Source organism: Callithrix jacchus, chromosome 8 (genome assembly GCF_049354715.1).
Source record: "Callithrix jacchus isolate 240 chromosome 8, calJac240_pri, whole genome shotgun sequence".
In the NCBI taxonomy this organism is placed as follows: Eukaryota; Metazoa; Chordata; class Mammalia; order Primates; family Cebidae; genus Callithrix; species Callithrix jacchus.
This window is the reverse complement of record NC_133509.1, coordinates 122,900,956-122,920,443: the sequence shown is the minus strand read 5'-3', so window position 1 is coordinate 122,920,443 and position 19,488 is coordinate 122,900,956. Positions and strand designations below refer to the sequence as shown.

At 39.4% G+C, this 19,488-nt stretch overlaps 1 long non-coding RNA gene across 1 annotated transcript in view; it reads left to right on the top strand.

The window, feature by feature from the left end:
• The window catches only part of LOC118145010 (uncharacterized), a 55,035-nt gene that overhangs the window by 13,401 nt on the left and 22,146 nt on the right, over nt 1-19,488 (top strand). The window contains exon 3 of the long non-coding RNA XR_004730057.3: nt 7,198-7,311. This is a non-coding gene — a long non-coding RNA (uncharacterized LOC118145010). The remainder of the gene's footprint in view (nt 1-7,197; nt 7,312-19,488) is intronic.

Below are 19,488 nucleotides of genomic sequence, written 5' to 3'. Positions count from 1 at the left end.
CTTAAGCAGCATGCAGGGTAGTAGGAGACAATTGCACAGGCGCCTTTGGTGGAAAACCAATATGAATGCAAATGAGAATACTAAATATTGTAAAAGAAGTGGCCAAGTAGGGGGTGCCTGATGCAGTTGGTAGAGGCTCCCAGGAGAAGGGGTCATGAGGAGGAGTGTTAATTGTAAAAGAACAAGTCCTGGCACTCAAGAACCCAATTAAAATCATTCATCATTGTTACAGAGTCCAAATCCAAAAAGTGAAAATTTCACACTCCGTCCTAGAATTTTGTTGTGGAAAAGGATCATCTGGTCCAACAATACCACTTTACTTAATAAATGAGAAAGTTCGGGTTGGTAGATGGGAGCAGTAATCAGAGTAGAGTGTATTTCAGGTGTTTGCAAAAAAGTTGGGGTCGGAGGACTTTGTGTTCACATGGAATCATCAGCTTGAGAGGATTGCTGAGTTAGAGGATGAAGTTGACAGAACAGAGAACAGGGACTGAATAAAGTCCGGCATAGAAGGAGTCTGGATCCAGGCAGAATAAAGAATAATGAGGGACACCAAGAATGGCAAAATGCAGATCGTTGTCAAAGCTGGTTGCTGTGCAGAGGGGCTCATCACACCGTTCTCTCTGGTTTGTGCATGTGTGCAACTTTTAACAACAAATAGAAAAGTATCCAGGGCCAGTTTTGCTGGTGAGAGAGTGGTTAACTGTGGAAGGTTCATGTGCTGGTGAAGTTGGGAGTCTTGTGAATGTTGGGACTTTGTGAACATCTTGAACTTTTGTTCAAAAATACGACTTCATGACTGTACAATTCAAAAAATTAACATAGGGCTAGAAGCAGAGGGAGCTTCAAGTTTAGATGCCCCAGATGGTAATGACTGACGTGACCCCAGAAATATGTGCCTGGCCCTAGAGCCACCAATCATGGCTGATACAATAAAGGTCTCAGCATTCATCTCAACTTGTCTGTAGTTGCCTCCCTGGAGAGCTGGGAACCACGTTTTCCAAGCTTCTTGACAACTTGGTTGAACATGGGATCCAGATTTGGTCAAGCTTTTGCACCCGCACCAATATTGGAGGCAAGGTGAGCAACAGGACCTGCTGCAGGGTGAGGGGAAGTAGCCCTTTGCGTCAATAGCAAATGTGGAGGAATTCTGCTCTTCTGGGGTAGCTGCAGGAAAGCTCTTGCTGTCCAGTTCCTGGTCTTATGGGAGCAAATCAACAAGCAGCATGATTCTGCCCAGTGGTGTGGTGCACAGCCAAGGTTCCTCTTGGCTATTTTGGTCCTGGATGTGAGCTTTCCAAGTTGAGTATTTTTTTTTTCTGCCTTTCCCAAAGATTGAATTGCCTCTTAATATTTTCAAAATCCTTTCTGACTAATTAGCAAAGGTGATTCTATTTTTTTTTTTGCCACCAAGAGCCCAGATACAGATGCTATCCTTGATTCCTATTTATCCTGCACCCCCAAATTCAATTTATTGTGAAGACACATTGAGGATATCTTCAATCTGTTCACTTCTCTCATTCTCCTCTGCTGCTTTCCTGGTTCAGAACCCTACCATGTTCTGTCCACATCACAGCCACTCCATCCCTTCCACAGCTTTCTGGTGGCTCACACTGACCCCAATATCATCTCCAACCCAGGTCATTCTCTACAGTGACACTAGAGCCATCTTCATAAAATGGTAATACACTCATGACATTATCCTGCACAAACTCTCCTCTCACACACATACATCTAGGTCTTAGCCCTGTGGAATTACTTTCTATTGCCAGAGTGAGCAGCTATTCCTTTTATCACTAGGGCCATGTGCATGTTGCTTTTTCCACCGAGAACACTCTTCCTTACCAGGCTAGCTTCCATTCATATTTCAGGTCTTAGTTAAGTGTAATGTCCTCCAGGAGGCATTTCTTGATTTCTCAAGTTCCAATTAGGTGCAACTGTAGTATCTATCCCCAAATGTCTTGTACTTTCTGTTTATCTGTGTCTCCTGCTAGCCAAAAAGCCTTATGAAGGCCAGAATCTTGTCTGTTTACTTGATAATTAGGCCTCCCAAATTGGTACACAGCCTGAAACATTGTAGATACTCAATAAAAACTAGTTAAATGAAGAATAGTGTCAAATGCAACAGAAATGACTAAAGTGTAGAGATTGACGGTCGGGTCGTCCGTGAGTTTGGCAATCCAGTGGTCTCTGATGGCTTTACAGGGGCAGTTTCAGTGAAGAAGTGGCAGCAAAAGCTAGTCCCAAGTGGGCAATGAGGAAGTAGAAAGGGGATGTGCATTGGGACTCACATCCCTTCTAACTCTGTTGGTGGCCAAAATGCTTCAGTCGGGTCAGCAGGCAGGAGAGGCAATGAAAACACAAAGGTATTAGATGCCTGAGACATTTGTATGTAAACAATTGCGTCCCAAAGAGGGGCAAAGTGACAGTTAACATGCACAGGAAAAATAGGAGGAGGTAAAGATGCTAAGGCACCACTTAGAGCATACTTTCTCATTGGCCACAGGAAGTACAGTGCCTGGGGCCTAAAAGGTGTTTAGCTTTCATTTCTTTTAAAATAAGAACAAAAATGACTCTAATCATAACATGTCTGTACTAATACATTCAGTCATGATTATATTTGTCTTTATAATAAAATGTAATTTGTAACGTTAGTTGTTGAAGGAAGGAGGTCACAGAGGCAAAAGTGCCCAGAGCTCAGGGAAGACATCACGCGGCTGTGAGTCACTTTGCTGATTTTACAATCTAGTCCTGCTTGTGAGATTCATTTGCTATGAACTAGGTCACCCTCTTTCTTCTCTCTGCCTCTGGCTCCCACCCTAGCTCTCTCATACTTCCTGGGTCAACCTGGGGTGGGTGACTACATGCTCTGATATCAAGGGCACTGTGGTCTGAAAAGGTCTTATTAGAGGCTCTTGACAAAGCTAAAGGTGATATTGTTTCACACGATTTCTATACAGATATTGGGTTCAGCCTTTGGGGATGACCGTCTTACTTTTTGCTCATGTAAACACAGTTTAGATGGTACAGATACCATCTTTCTGAAATGGCTGAGGGAGAGAAGACCCAGATAAACTCTGCTAATGTGGCACAGTGTGGGTAAACAAGAAGTGCTGACTTTGTTCTATGAGGCAATTCGAAACTACCGTAAATGACTAAATAGATAAACCAACTCTGGGAAATTAAAAGGGGCCCATGGGCAACGATTACTTCCCTTTTAAGGAAACTAAGAACCAAATAAACTTATTAGAAAACACTTTAAATTGCAGACTCATTTCCCAGCAAGGTAGTTTTTGTTCCAGATCGAGGTCTCATTTGCTTTAGATAATGCAGGGTGTCAAATTGGGTGATTTCTTAATTTTACAGGAATCCCAATGTTTCTTATAAAAGACATGAAGTTTTTCTGGCTCCTGGTGTACAAGGAGGGCAGAGGTCAAAACGAGGACTTTTATGTCCCGAAGCTTCTCCTTTTGGAAACCACTTGCCACTAACACGTAGCAAAGCCACAGTTGTGGGAGATGAAGCTAAAAGCATGCATGCTCTACCCCAGCCCATTCAATGACTGAAGCAAATGCTCTGTCTGATCAGAGAGTCTACAGGTACAGTTTATACTGACTCATTAATCCATTCATCCTCGTAAGCCTTTTTCCAAGCCCTACACCCTGGCGATGCAAATGTGAGTAAAGCTCCATCCCTGTTTGCTTTGCTAACACTTTTCTTCATAGTCCATACATATCACACAATTGCTAATCACCTCTCCCCTCAATCAGACCATAATCTCCATGAGAACACAGACTTTGCTCTTTTGTTTACTGCTGTGAACACAGAGAACAGAACAGTGACTGGCATTGCCAGATATTTGTTGCATGATTTTGCTGAATGAATTAATGATATTTTTTCATAAAATTGCTTAATCCTGGACAAACTGCTAAAACTAAAAGACCATGAACTTCATTCAAAGCAGTTTTTATTACTGTTTTCCAAGAATCTGGTTTTGGAATGAAAGATTCCAAGAATCTTTAATAAAACACTTTTCTTTAATAAAAATGCAACATAAATAGATAACAGGGAACTACCAAGTTCTGTATAAACCTCTTAGAAGCTATTCACTTTGCAGATTTGAACTTCACTTGACCTGGCAATTGTTCAAATTTATGTCTTTAGTCATTTTAAAATACAGTATTTGCAAGCTAAATAGTGTAATTCTTCTTTTAGTCATTTAAAATAGTAGTTCCTTGATACCAGGCAAGATCCTTGCCTAGGAAAAATTAATCTGTTTCCAACAGTCTTTGCACATGTTCAAAACCTGGTTGGCCTGTATTGACATTTCAAAAGAAAACAAACTTGGATTCTAAACCAAATCAAACAACTCTCCAGGAATAAGCCATATGGCTTTGTAAAATAATCTGATAGAAGGAGTTCAGCCTCATTAGAAAGTTATTATGTGTAATGATTGTCTCATGATGCCTGGAATTCCATATTGATGAGTCATTCCTTGGGGTCTGAAAGTCTCTTAATCTTTCAATTTTCTCCCATGAACCTGGAAGGACTGAAATATCACAATCTGTTATCTGCTAATCATATGCCTTTAGAAACCAGAAAAATATGAATTAACGAAGCAGAGAGGTACATGACAACAGGGAGTTTGGCGGTACTGTAAACTGTCAAGTGCCTGTGCCATCCAGTTTCTAGCCAATAGCAACTTTATGCTTTTTATTTAGAAGGATGGTCACTAGCTGGGCAGGAATGGGAGTGGGTTGGCAGAAGAGGAATGGAGAGAAGGGGATGGGGTAATGGTGCTCGAAGCTAACTTTACATGACGTTTACATTAAAAAATATAACACAACACACATTCTCCATATCAAGAAATGAGAATAGAGCCCTGATGGAAATTATATGGGAAGAATAAGAATTAGAGCTGACTTAAGCCCCACCTTGCTGCTCCCTAGATCCAATCCACTATTGCCCTTTGAAAATTGGGGCACAGTTTTGTCATAGTGGTTGCTTTCTCTAAAGAAGCTGAGCATCCTGATTTTTACAGGACATGTTTTGGTGGTGGTGGTGATAGTTTAGACTGAGTGGTTAGAAAAGGCCTGTTTGATAAGATAATATATGGGTACAGTCTTGAGGAAAGTGAGTGAGTGGGTCATAACACAACAGGGCCAAGGGGCTTTCAGGGAAAGGAAAGGAATGTGCAGCCCCACAGCAGAAATGTGCTTGCAAAGCAGTGCATAGGTTATCACCCTGGAATGGAAGGAACAGGGTGAAGCGTGGACACAGATGAGAGCAGAAGAGCAGAAGGTGACAGAACCTCAAAGAACAGAGATGTCCAGTAATGGCTTTGATGAGAACACAACGGGAGAAATAAGAGGAACTATCAGAGGGTTTCAAGCTCAAGAGTGGCATGAGCTAACCTGGGTCTTAAAGGGACTACTCTTGCTGATGCTGTGGGGAGAATCATTAATAAAGGAGAAGCAAGAGAACCAGTTAGAAAGCATATTGATTTAGATGAAGTTCAGTTGTGAGTGGAAAACCCAAATGACAGTGGCTTTAAATAGAAGTTAGTTTCTCTCTTACTTATAGATCCAGACGTCAAAATACAGAAGTAGATGACAGATCTGTTTCACCAAGTCCTCAGGGACCCCAAGACCTACCAACTCACTGCCATGAGTACAGTAGAAAAGAATAAACATAAGGGTGTATCCCTGTAGTCTAAATGGTCATCCTGTACTGAAACGCAGGATGGAATAAGACATAAAAGAGAAGCGAGAAAGAGTACCTTGGAGCTATCTCTTAAGAAACGTTCTGTAGTATTTCAGCTTACCTCCTCTTGGCTACACTAAGCTACAGAAAATGTTAGAAAATATAATCTACATTCTGGAAGACCAAGTACCCAGATAAAAATTGTATTCGCACAGGATATAGGTAGAGAACAAGTAGTTTTGTCCACAGGTTACTATTGGAGTAATTCAGGTGGGAGGTGATAGTAAGGGGGTGATGAGGAGTGGTCAGATTCTGGATATGGTTTGAGGTGGAAGCATGAGGATGTGATGATGCACTGGTTGTAGGATGTAAGGAAGAGTACCCAAAGGATTATAAATTGTTCTATTATAAAGACACATGCACACACATTTTCATTGTGGCACTGTTTACAATAGCAAAGACTTGGAACCAACCCAAATGCCCACCAACGATAGAATGGGTAAAGAAAATGTGGCACATATACACCATGGAATACTATGCAGCCATAAAAAAGGATGAATTCATGTCCTTTGCAGGGACATGGATGAAGTTGGAAACCATCATTCTCAGCAAACTGACACAAGAACAGAAAACCAACACTGCATATTCTCATTCATAAGTGGGGGTTGAACAATGGGAACACATCGACACAGGGAGGGGAACATCACACACCAGGGCCTGTTTGGAGGTGGGTGGTTAGGGGAGGGATAGCAGGGGGTGGGGGGATTGGGGAGGGATAACATTGGGAGAAATACCTAATGTAGATGACGGGGGGATGGATGCAGCAAACCACTATGGCACACGTATACCTATGTAACAAATTTGCATCATCTGTACATGTACCCCAGAACTTAAAATATAATTTTTATAAAAAGGAAAAAAAAAGTACAGCCAGAGATCATGAAGGTTTGGGCTTAAATAAATAAGAAACGGAGCTACTTTTCTGGAGCAGCCATGAGAGTAAAGATAATCAGGAGTTTGATTTTGAGGAATGTTAATTTCAAGATAATAATGAGACACCAAGTAGAGAAGTCAGTTGAATATGCAAGCCCAGAGTTCAAAGGAGACATCTGGCTTGGAACTAGAAATTTGGGATCCATCTGCGTAGATTTGGTATGAAAAACTATAAAATTTGACAAAATCACCTAGAGAATGAGTGTAGATGGGAAAGAATCAACATAAGGAACTGAGCGTGGGTCACTCCAACATTTAAGGTTGGGAAGATGAGGAGGAGTGACCAGTAAGGAAAGCAAAGAGCCAGGAAAGAAGAGTCTCTGAAGAAGAAAGTATTTCAAGAAGTGAGGGCTACACTGTGTCAAATACTACTGACAGGTTGAGAAAGTTGAAGATTAATAATTTACCACTGGATTTGGTGAAATGAGGATCACTGGTGATCTTGATGTAAGTGGTTAAAAAAAATTTTTTTTTGAAACAAAATCTCACTCTGTTGCCCAGGCTGGAGTGCAGTGGCATGAACACCGCTCATTGAAGATTTGACCTCTGGGCTGAAGCAATCCTTCTGCCTCAGCCTTCCCAGTGGCTGGGATCACAGGTGCATGCAGTGAAATAGTGAGTATGAAAACCTGCCTGGAGTGGGCTTAAGAGAGAATGAAATTAGAGAAAGGAATACAGTGAATATAGACAGTTATTTTCAGGAATATATGTAAAAGCTAGCAACAAAATAGGATGGTAGTTCAAGATAATGGAAAGTGAGTTTTTTCTTTGTTTTTTTAAATTTTATTTTATTTTTTAAAAATGGGATATATAACAAGATGTTCTGTGTTTTAAGGGAAAGATCCACCATAGAGGGAAATTTTGATGATGCTGGAGAGAATTGTTGGAGTAGGATTCTTAAGTAGATAATAGGAAATGTGCCCAGTGCACATATGGAGGTTTTGGCTTTAGAAAGGAGCACAGACAATTCACCCAGGAGGGATGCAAATTACATTGGAACAGATGCAGGTAGGCAGTGGAGGAAGTGTTGGGAACCAATGGAAATTTCCCCGATTGCTTCTTTTTTCTTATTTAAGTAGAATTCAAACTCATCAGCTGAGAAAGAAGAGAAATGGGAAGAAATTAGACAGTTGTGGAGAGAAAAGGGAGTATGTAATAGCTGTGTAAGAGATTGAATGAATAAATAACTATGGAATGAACTATGGAATGAATGAACTATGGACATGTAGTGAGATTACTGGGCAGCACTATGGGTTTATTTTGCATCAGCAGTCATAAGTTTAAAGTCAAACAAGCCACAGGAAGCTTCTGAGTGTGGGGGCCTAGGTAGAGTTGGATGAAGCCAGAGCTGGTGTTTTGCCAGAAGAGTACAACAGGGGAGTGGGGGAAGAGAGGCAAAGAGAGGAGAGAGGATGGGAGAGAAGAGTTTGAGTGTATTTATTCAAAGTAGTTATGAGAAGGGACCATGTAATCTAATCTGACCGAGAGCAACGATCAGATCAGACAGTGTAAAGATCTTAGATTCAATAGATCAACTGTAGACTTCCTTGGAAAAGTTGGCAAATTCTGCATAAATAGACATTGTTACTTTTACTGTGATGTATTAGAATATGCTGAGCTGCAGCTGAAATAAAACCCAAATTCCAGTGGCTTAAAGAACAAAAAGTTATTATAATAGGATTTGAGTTGATGGCAGCTCTCCTCCACAATATGTGGCATCTAGAAGTTGTACAAAGCTTTGGAACTCCAATCAGCCAGTAGAAAGAAAGGACATATTGCAATTAGAATGAGGTTTTTATGGGCATAGAAGGTTTTTATAAGCATAGAAGTGATGTGTCACTGCAATCATATTTCACTGAAGAAAAACAGTCACTTCACTGCAAGGGAGGCTGAGAAATGCAGTTTAGCTCTTTGCCAGGAAAAAGGGGAGGATGGATTTTTAGTAGATAGCTAGCAACCTCTATCACCGTTAGCTCCTTTTGCCACTATCAACCTTTACATAAAACATGTATACTATTCTGGGGAGAAAACCCAGTTCTGTCCACTTAACAAATTTATCTCAAAGTCTAAAATCTCCAAGTGATGATCTGGCCGCTTCTGAAAGTCTCAATACAGTTTCTGAAAGTTCAGCATCCTTTGAACTGAAAGACAAGCTATCTGTGCTAATTCTGCCTATTCAATATACAAAAGGGGGCTGGCTAACCACAATAAAACACCCAAAGAAGTACCTGGTCTAGAGCATTGATAGAATCCTCTAGGGTAGGTATTAGATCCCCAAGCCCTAGAAGAAAATGTTTTGGTAGACCTTGGGTCTGTCCTCTGCAAGGAACTTTCTTCCTCATTTTCCCCTGTCTCTTGGCTCTGCCCTCCTGGAGAATCTTTCTGTCCAGTAGCTTCCATGGCCCCTTATATGGTGAATATTGAGAAGCATGTTATTAGGAGTTGCATACATTTCAGAGCCTGCTTTCTGCTGTTGCATGAGAGTAATTTTACAGATTCGAGCTTGTGGTTTCTTGGGCATTACAGCTTTCTCAAAAAACTCGATAGGTATCTGAACTGCTTGTTTCCAGTCAGTTCCATGTGCTAGTAAGTAACCCCCAAATTATTTTCTAGACCTGTTCTAAGGTTTGTCCTCTTGGATCACACTTCACTGGATCTCCACCATCATGGAACCCATGTTGAAGTCTAAAATAGCCTGGGTGGCAAGGCAACTTTACTGATACTGTCTTTGCCATTGGGCTGGATCTCTCTCTCTCTCTCTCTCTCTCTCTCTCTCTCTCTCTCTCTCTCTCTCTCTCTCTCTCTCTCTCTCTCTTTGATCTCCAAATCTTATATTTTAGTATTTGAGGTATAGAAACCATGAGTTTCTTCAGCCCCAAGAAGCTTTATATATTTTTTTCCAGTTCCACTTTGGCTGGCAAACGAGCCAATTCTTACTTCAGTTTATCTGTTTTTTTCTAGTACTTGACTAAAAACAACAAATAGCAGTGGACATGCACTAACATTCCTACTCTTTTCAGCTACTTTTCCTAAAGCCACAGAATCAGTACGTTCTTGGTCTACCTTCCAAGTTATCATGGATGATAATTTTTTAAGTATTTCATCCACGGATAACATGGGGCTTTCGCTTTCTAGCCTCTCATAACCATTTTATTCCTGCCTTCGGTCTGAATGCTAAGTGAATGCCTTGCATTTTAGATGTTTGTTATGGTGCTTACTTTTAAGTACTAATTCTCATAGGAAATAAGAAAATTGCAAACACAGGAACCTATCACGTCCAGTAGCTTACATAAAAATATGGGCTGGGCACGGTGGCTCACGCCTGTAATCCCAGCACTTTGGGAGGCCAAGGCCGGTGGATCACGAGGTCAAGAGATCGAGACCATCCTGGTTAACATAGTGAAACCCCGTCTCTACTAAAAGTGCAAAAAAAAAAAAAAAAAAAAAAAAAAAAAATTAGCTGGGCATGGTGGTGCATGCCTGTAATCGCAGCTACTCAGGAGGCTGAGGCAGGAGAATTGCCTGAACCCAGGAGGCGGAGGTTGCCGTGAGCCGAGATCGCGCCATTGCACTCCAGCCTGGGTAACAAGTGCGAAACTCCGTCTCGAATATATATATTCCTCTCTCAAGGAGGAGGTTCAATCAGCAGCCACAGTGATATTTCAGGGATTCAGGTGTGCCAGTGAGTCTGCCATTTTCAACTCCTGGCTGCTAACATTGCCTCTTGGTCATCATTCCAGTCGGCCAGGAAAGAGCACGGAGGAGCATGAGTGGGAAGTTTTAATGGGCTAGGCCTGGAAGTGGTGCATTTTAGTTCTGTTCACATTTCATTGGTGAGAACTTAGTCACATAGAACAATTTGCAAGGGAAATAGGAAAACCTACTCCAGCCGTGCGTCCAGGAAGGAGGAAACAATGGATGTTGCATCCAGCCCTTGGTTTCTATCACACACAATAATAAAGGGTGAGAACAAATTAAGGGCATCAATTTTTCCTATAGGATGGCTTAATATCTCTGAAATGTCATTATCATATTAGAATAATCAGAGGAGGTTATAAGACTTATAGATGGAGCCAAGGGCTAAATGAAAAGAATTTTTAAAAAATCAATGGCTGGTGTCAATTATAAGTACTCAAGAAAGAGAAAAATTAGGATTTGATTTGATTTGCAGCAATAGGGGAAGATGGGGGACAACTGTCTTTTGAAGGTTGTCGGAGTTTTCCATGTTTAGAAGTTGAGATTTACTTTGTTTTGAGAAAACTCTATTTTAAGATTTGAGAGAAAAGAAGTCCCAATAGGAAAGTTATTTTAAAGAAGAAAACAGTACACCATTTATCTTAATACATATTTCAGAATAAAAAGGTAACACCATAGTTATGACATAAATTAAGACAAGTTTTAACCCAAGTACACTTTTGAATAAAGAAATTATTTTTCCTTAAATATATAATTAGACTCAAATGATAGCATACCTCATGTACTGTTATTTATATTGAATAGTCCAGACTGTGGTTCTTTTTCTGAGGTCCTGAGGTCAGATTATACCCTGTGAGTGAAGATGGGAGTTTTCATGAAAGGAAATGGATGTTCCACTCTCAGTCATTCTTGGGTAGAGGCAAATGAATGGGCTTTATTCTTGGGGAGGGGCAGACTTCCCCCTCTCACTGATGTGAAAGAGTGGGAGAAGTAAGGTTAAGAGGCTTAGGGATTTGGCTGTGTGGGATTTGAACTAGTATTTCTTTCCTAGAACCCAGCAGGAACTAGACACAAATGCCAAGATTAAATTTTGGCTTGTGATCCCCCAAAGAAATTACTTTCAGTAGCACTTAGTAATGTTTTGAATATTATTTCCTGGAAACCAATGAAGATTTTTTTAGAAAACCTCTTTTATTATAAAATGAAACACAGATACAGAAAATTCCATGATACAAAATTATACTTTAATAAATTATTATAGAACAAGTCCTCATATAAATACCACCAGGTCAAGAAATAGAATTTCATGAGCTACTCAAGAAGCCCTCCATGTACTTGGTTCTTCTTCATAAAATAAACCACTCTCTTCATTTTTTATTGTAATCACTTCTTTTTTAAAGAAATAGTTTTATCACCCAATTGTGCATTCATAAACACTATGGTTTAATGTGGTCTCTTAAAAATTTGTCTTGTGTCTTTTCATCTAAAATTTCACCCCATGATCCTCTTTTATTCTTTGTATTTACTGAAGAATTTTTTTGACCTGTAGAGAATCTCATGATCTGAGTTTTGCTGATTATATCATTGTGGTATAGTTAACATGTTCATCTGCCCTCTGTATTTCCTGTAAATTGGTAGTTTGATCAGATTCAGATTTGTTTGTGTATTTTGGCAAGACCATTGGTGTGTTCTTTCATCAGGAGGCAGAGACTGTCCAGTTGCCTCTCTTTTTGTTAGCAGCTATTGATGCTCAAGGCTTAGATGTATGAATTGAATAGGAGCTGCAAAGTGGAGATTTCATTTCTTCTTAATTTATTAACTGGAATCTTTCTGTGAAAAGTCACTTCTCAACTATTATTTGATTACTGAGATAAAATTCATATAGAAAAGACAGGATGAATGCTTAATTAATTCCCCTTTGTTAGTTTTAAAGATAATGAATTGTTTTCCCAAATCCTTCCTCGAATATGGCCAATTATTTTTAAGGATCACTATAATAATGGATTTAAATATATTATATATGTAGCAATCCATTGCAGTTAATATTTTCAGGAAAACTCAAATTGTCCATTTTTGGCCACAGGGAATTGCTTCAAACTGATTCCTTTTGACACGGTGCTTATGTTATGAAAACACATTTCAGGATCATCCTGTGTATTTCCTGCCACTGTCCTGAAATTAGTCATATCTCCAAGAAGCCCTCATTTAAAGGACTATACTGGGTGGTAGGGATGTTTCATGTTTCTGGATTGAGTTCTTGTTTCCAGAAATGTCCAGCTGAGAGGTGTGAGACCAGTCCAATTTCTCTTGCATCCAGATTGTGATCTTGAAGTGAGGGCATCTTGGATTCAAATGAATACATAAGTACTGCCCAAGGCAAATATTCAATTTTAATCCCCAGATCCCCTGTGTTGGATATAGGACCTGGTAGGAGGTGATTGGATCGTGGGGGCAGTTTCTCCTGAAAAGTTTAGCATCATCCCCTTGGCACTTTACTCATGATAGTGAATACATTCTCATGAGATCTGGTCATTTAAAAGTATGCAGCACCTCCCCACCATCACACTGTGTTGGCTCCTGCTCCTACAATGTGAGACACCTTGATCCCCCTTTGCCTTCTGCTATGACTGTGTTTCCTGAAGCAGAAGTTGCTAAGCTTTTTGTATAGTCTGCAGAGCTGTGAGCCAATTAAACCTCTTTTCCTTATATATTACTCAGTCTCAGGTGTTTCTTTATAGCAGTGTGAGAATGGACTAATACAGAAAATTGGTACAGAGGAGTGGGGCATTGCTATAAAGATATCTGAAAATGTGGAAGGAACTGTGGAACTGGGTAGTGAGCAGAGATTGGAAGACTTCGGAGGGCTTAGAAGAAGACAAGACAATGAAGGAAAAAAGTTTGAAACTTCCTAGAGGCTGGTTGAATGGTTAGGAATGAAATGCTGATAGTGATATGGATAGTGAAGGCTAGGATAAGGATATCTCAGATGGAAATGAGGAACTTAATTGGCAACTGGAGTAAAGGTCACCTTTGCTATGCCTTAGCAGAGATTGGTTGCATTGTACCCGTGCTCTAGGGATCAATGGAATTTTGAACTTGAGAATGATGACTTAGAGCATCTGGTGGAAGAAATTTATAAGCAGTGAAGCATTCAAGAAGTGACCTGGCTGCTTCTAACTGCCTATCTCATATGCATGAACAAAGAAATGACATAAAACTTGAACTTGTGTTTAAAAGGAGGGCAGAGCATACGAGTTTGGAAAATTTGCAGCCTGGCCATGTGGTAGAAAAGCAAAGCTTGTTTTCAGAAGAAGAATTCAAGCAGGCTGCAGAAATTTGCATAAGTGAAAAGAATATAAGTGCTAATAGCCAAGACAATGGGGAAAATGCCTTGAAGACATTTCAGAGACCTTTATGGCAGTCTCTCCCATCATAGGCCCTAAGGCCTAGGAGGACAGCATAGTTTTGTGGGCCAGGCCCAGGGCCTCACTACTCTGTGCAGCTTCCAGACACTAGTCCCTGCATTCCATCCACTCTAGCTCCCACCATGGCTAGAGGGGCCTAGGTGCAGCAATGGGCACTGCTTCAGAGGGTGCAAGCCATAAGGCTTGGTGGATTTCACATGGTGTTAAGCCTGCAGGTACACAGAATGCAAGAGCTGAGTTTTGGGAGCATCTGCCTAGATTTCAGAGGCTGTATGGAAGAGCTTGGATGCTCAGGCAAAAGGCCTGCTGCAGGTGCAGAGCCCTCATGGAGAACCTCTACTAGGGCAGTGCAGAGGGGAAATCTGGAGTTGGAGCCCCTATATAGAGTCCCCACTAAGGCACTGCCTAGTGGAGCTGGGAGAAGAGGGGTCTCCCAGCTGGGGTCTGCCATATCCCAGACCCCAGAATGATAGATCCACCAGTAGCTTGCAACCTCAGCCTAGAGAAGCCATAGGTACTTAACACCAGCCTGCAGAGGCCCAAGGCCTTGGGAGCCCACCCCTCATGCTGGTGTGCCCTGGATATGAAACATGGAGTTAAAGGAGATTATTTGGGGCTTTAAGATTTAATGATTGCCCTGCTGAGTTTCAGACTTACATGGGGCCTGTAATCTCTTTCTTTTGGCCAAGTTCTCCCTTTGGGAATGGGAGTTATTTATTCAATTTCTATATTCCCATTGTATCTTGGGAGTAACTAACTTGCTTTTGATTTTACAGGCTCATAGGTGGAAGGTACTTCCCTTGTCTCAGATGACACTTTGGGCTTTGGACTTTTGAGTTAATGCTGGAATGAGTTAAGGCTTTGGGAATTACTGGGAAGGTATGATTATATTTTGTGATGTTGGAAGGACATGAGATTTGGGAGGGGTTGGAGCTGGAATGACATGGTTTGCATATGTCTTCACCCAAATCTCATGTTCAGTTGTTAACCCTGATATTGGAGGTGGGGCCTGGTGAGAGGTGATTGGATCATGGGTGGTTTCTCATAAATGATTTAGCACCCTGCCCTTGGGGCTGTTCTCATAATAGTAAATGAATTCTAATGAGATCTGGTTGTTTTAAAGTGTGCAGCACCCCCATCAACTCTTTCTTGCTCTTGCAACCACAATGTGAGGCACCTCACTTTCACTTCACTTTGCACCATGATTGGTAGTTTCCTGAGGCTTCCCCAGAAGCGGAAGCCACTATGCTTCCTGTACAGCCTGCAGAACCATAAGCCAATTAAACACCTTTCTTTGTAAATTACTCAGTTTCTAGTATTTTTTATAGCAGTACAAAAAGGGACTAATACATATGCATATATATTCATAAATATAAATGATAAATGTATCCAATTCAACTTTAGAAAAATTTAACCTCTTCTAGCTTAATGCGTAGCTTATTTTATTCCATATTAAGAATTGTGGTTTTCAAGAAAACAGTGGATGATAAAATTAGAATAGGACATAATCATTTGTTTGTTTTATCCTCCATTACATACCAATGATTATTTCACAATACTAATATGACTAGTAACCCACCATAAGATTACTGAAAACAATTTAAAAATTATGTTTTTAATTATGCTCTTCCCAACTTTTCCATTTTTTAGTTATACTGTAACTATATTGCCACAGTGTATAACTATTACACACCAAAATCTTGCCTTTAAAACTTTCATTTTGACTTCATTCTATAAGTAGTTATGTATTTAATGCTCACTATCAGTATTCATGTTAATGACTCTTTACATGTTAAATGTCCAAAGTTCATTCTCTAGTGGATTCTTCAGAAAAGATGTAAGGGAGAAATATTTTCTGAATTCCCAGCTGTGATAAAAGTTGTCTATAGCTTTTAATCTAATCTTGAAAGTCCGTTTGGCTGGGTATAAAAATGTTGGGTCACATTCTTTCTTCCTTCAATATTTTATATGTATCACTTAGTTATCTTCTGGTATAGAATGCTGTACTTGAAAAATATGATGACAGTCATTTTTCTTTCCATTACAAGTCTACTTGATCATCTTCTTTTGATGCTCATTGATGTTTTGTTAAATACAAGAGACTGTTCTTAGTTCTATCTTAGGAGTTATGAAAGAGGATTATGTCCAAACTTGGAGGGAATCTGAGAAGTATATGAAATGCATTATGAGATGGTGAGAGGGATCTACCACTGGCTTTGTAAAAGCAGTGGTCCAGAGCATGGGTTGCAGGGGCAAGTGAAAGACACCACCAGCAGAGAGTTCATTTATATACACACATTCCTTGGGAATTTTAAAAAATACATTGGGAAACCCTGAAGAAATATAAATTTCTGATAGTTCATACAGTAGGCCTAGCAATTCTTATATTTTGAATACAAAAGGAAATAAAACATTTTTCTGTTACAGACTGCCATGTCTGGTAATACGCTGGGCACATTGGAAAGAGGTTACAAATGTGACTGGAAATGAATGCAAATATGCCTTCTATACCAGTATTGATTAGCTAGGATATATAATAAAATAGAGGCCTCATTAACAGTAGTAACCAAAATATTTTTTTCTTAAAGAAATAATCCAAAAAGAAAGAAATAATTGCAGATTTCTGATCCTAGAAATCTAGTAAGCCAAGTTAATACAAAGGCTAGCATACCATGTAGAAATGCAGGATACAATCTATAATATATAGCCATTTTTAAAGGCATACTTGCTCAATTCACATAAAAGAAATCCTACAGATAAAAAAAATAAATAAGGAATGGAAAAATAGAACTATAGGTCCAGATGGTGTTACAAGCTAGATCTAACAATTCTTCAAAGAACAAGTAATTCTCCTGTTATACAAACTGGTTCAATAAATAGAAAAAGAGGAAAAATCACCATCTTATTTTATGCCATATAATCTCTATAAATGTGGTGAAAGCATTTGGTAAAATCCAACACAAATTCATAATAGAAACTTATAGCAAATTTCTTTAGCCCAAGGAAGGAGATTACTAAAAAAACTGGGAAGAAATATCATACTTAATAGTGAGAACCAACAAGGATGTCTGTCTACCTTGCCAATTTTATTCAGTGCTATTATTCTGGAAGTTCTAGTTGTCATAATAATATATGCAAACAGATAAAAGTTAAAGAGTTATGTAAAGAAAATAAAATTTTTATTATCTGTAAGTAAAATTAATATTCATGTAAAAATCTAAGCAGAGTTAAAGACAAATGACTAGAATTAATAAGAGCCTTCATCAAAGTTGCTATATATTAGATTACCTTAAAAAATATATTAATTCCTCTATACCTCCAATGAAAAATTAAAGGACAATTAAAAAAATACCATTTACAGTATGAAAAATCTATTAGTGATCCAGAAGTAACTCTATTAGAGAGGACTAAGATCTTTATGGAGAAAACTGTAAGTTCTTACTGAAGGGCACAAAAAAAATTTACATGAAATAGAAACATGCTAACTTCCTGGATGGAAAGTCAAAGATATGTAAAATCTCCCAAAGTTTATCTGTTAAGCTTAACAAAATTCCAATTTAAATCAACAGAGTTTCTTCACAGAATTTGATAAACTTATTCTAACATTCCAATGGAAGTGTGAAGGACAAAGAATAACAAAGACAATATTGAAGAAAAATATTCATAAGGGAAAGAGGACTTTCTTTACCGATACAAGGATTTATTATAACACTATTTAGTTTTAACATGGCGTGGTTATGGTTCAGAAATAGATACAAAAGACGAATACAAGAGAATAGAAAGTATAGATACAGACTTAGGTACATACCAGAATAAAGAAATATTAGGAAAGTATTATTGCATAGAGAAGAGATACTGATTATGCAATAAATAAATGTTTCAAAATCTTTGGCTTCCCATATGGAAAAATTTATAAAAATATAAATTGGATCATATAAACATATAAATGCAATTGCTACCCACAGCACTAGCTAAAATAAATTTCAGACAGTGCTCTGAGTGGTTATCATAGGCTCTCCAACCTATGGAAGTGACATGCCTATCACCTACATGAATATGATTGACATGAGGAAATGGGAGAAAGACGGTCCATGGCTGGACGACCAATGTTTTCTCTGATGCAAAAAGAAGCAAGGTGTGGATGAGGAGGCTGACGTCATTGAAGCTTGGAGAACAGGGTGTGTGGCCACAGTTGCGATGTGAAAAGCTCTAGTAGGCCATGCTGAATTTGGAATCTGTCCTAAGAGCAAATAGAAGCCAGAAGAGTTTTCAGTGGGAAAAGCACTGATTCTATTTTTAAAAGATCCCTCTAGCTGCTATGTAAAGGATGAATAAGATTCCAGGAGTGGAAGGGGAAAGACCTATCAGTTGTCCAGTGACTTAGACTGTGGAGGTGGCTATGGCATTATGGGAATTAGACATTTTAGAAGAATGGACCTAAAATGGGACATGGTTACCTGAGAAGAAACATATCCCTCTGTATCTGTGGGAACTGGCTCCAGGATTCCCTGAAGGTAACAAAATCTGTGGATGCCCAGGTCCCTGGTATATAATGATGCAGTATTTGCCTATAACCTGTGCGCATCCTCCTGTATACTTTAAATCATCATGAAGATTACTTATAATACCTGTCACAATGTAAATGCTTGTAAGTAGTTGTTCTACTGTATTTTTTTAGGCAATAATGACAAGAAAAAAAAGTTGTATATGTTCAGCACAGGGGCAACCATCCATTTCTTTTTAAAATATTTTTTATCTGAAGTTCTTTGAATCCTTGGATGCAGAACCCACGGATATGGAGGGTCAATAGTATTTTGTTACAGTTCTTCCCCAATTCCAGACAGGAGGGTTAAAACCCCAAATGAAGGGAAACTTTCAAAGGTTTCAAAAGTCAACAAAAATTTTATGTTGGGGAAGAACAGTAACAAAGGATCAAGTAAAGGATCAAGAATGGCTAGACCTTACACTTGGGTGGAAAGATGGAGAGAATACCAGAATAATGGGAGAGTTTCATTCAAATTATATACATTCTGGACATGCCAGGCCTCCAACTCAGACAACAGAAATTTTCCTGGGGGAAAAATTAGATGGATTATTGAGAATTTAGTATCACAGCCACAGCATAAGGTTATAACTTCTATGAAGAGTCATACTGACCATACCATTCCTAGGGAATGGTAGAATACATTTATAGACTGAGCTCTTTGCAATTCCCAGAAAAATATTTGCTTCAGATATATACCAGAAGATTTGATCTCCAGTGATCCATAAGAAAGTAAAGGGCAAAAGGAAAGAAAGTAGTAAAACTCTAAGTCAGGGACAGCTGCAAGACTACTAGAGAGGGCTGAGAAGGCACAAAGGGCTGCAGTCCTGGCCACTGTGCCAGACTACACAAATATTGTGGCTAGACATGCAAGTTAATATCACTGGCAATCTCATTTGGAAATGTGGGAACTAGACCCTTCACTATTTTCCCAGCATCCCATAACTCCAGGGAATTTGTGTGGAGTAAGGGAGGTTGCCATGGGAATGACTGATGCATCAAAAACTCACAGGGTGGGCAAACTTTCTCAAAGAAAGTCCTGTGCTATCCCTACTCCTAGCCCCACTGGGAATCATGGCTGTTAAACTTCTATAGCCTCTTTCCTAGAAAGGGCCCTGTTTGAAGGTT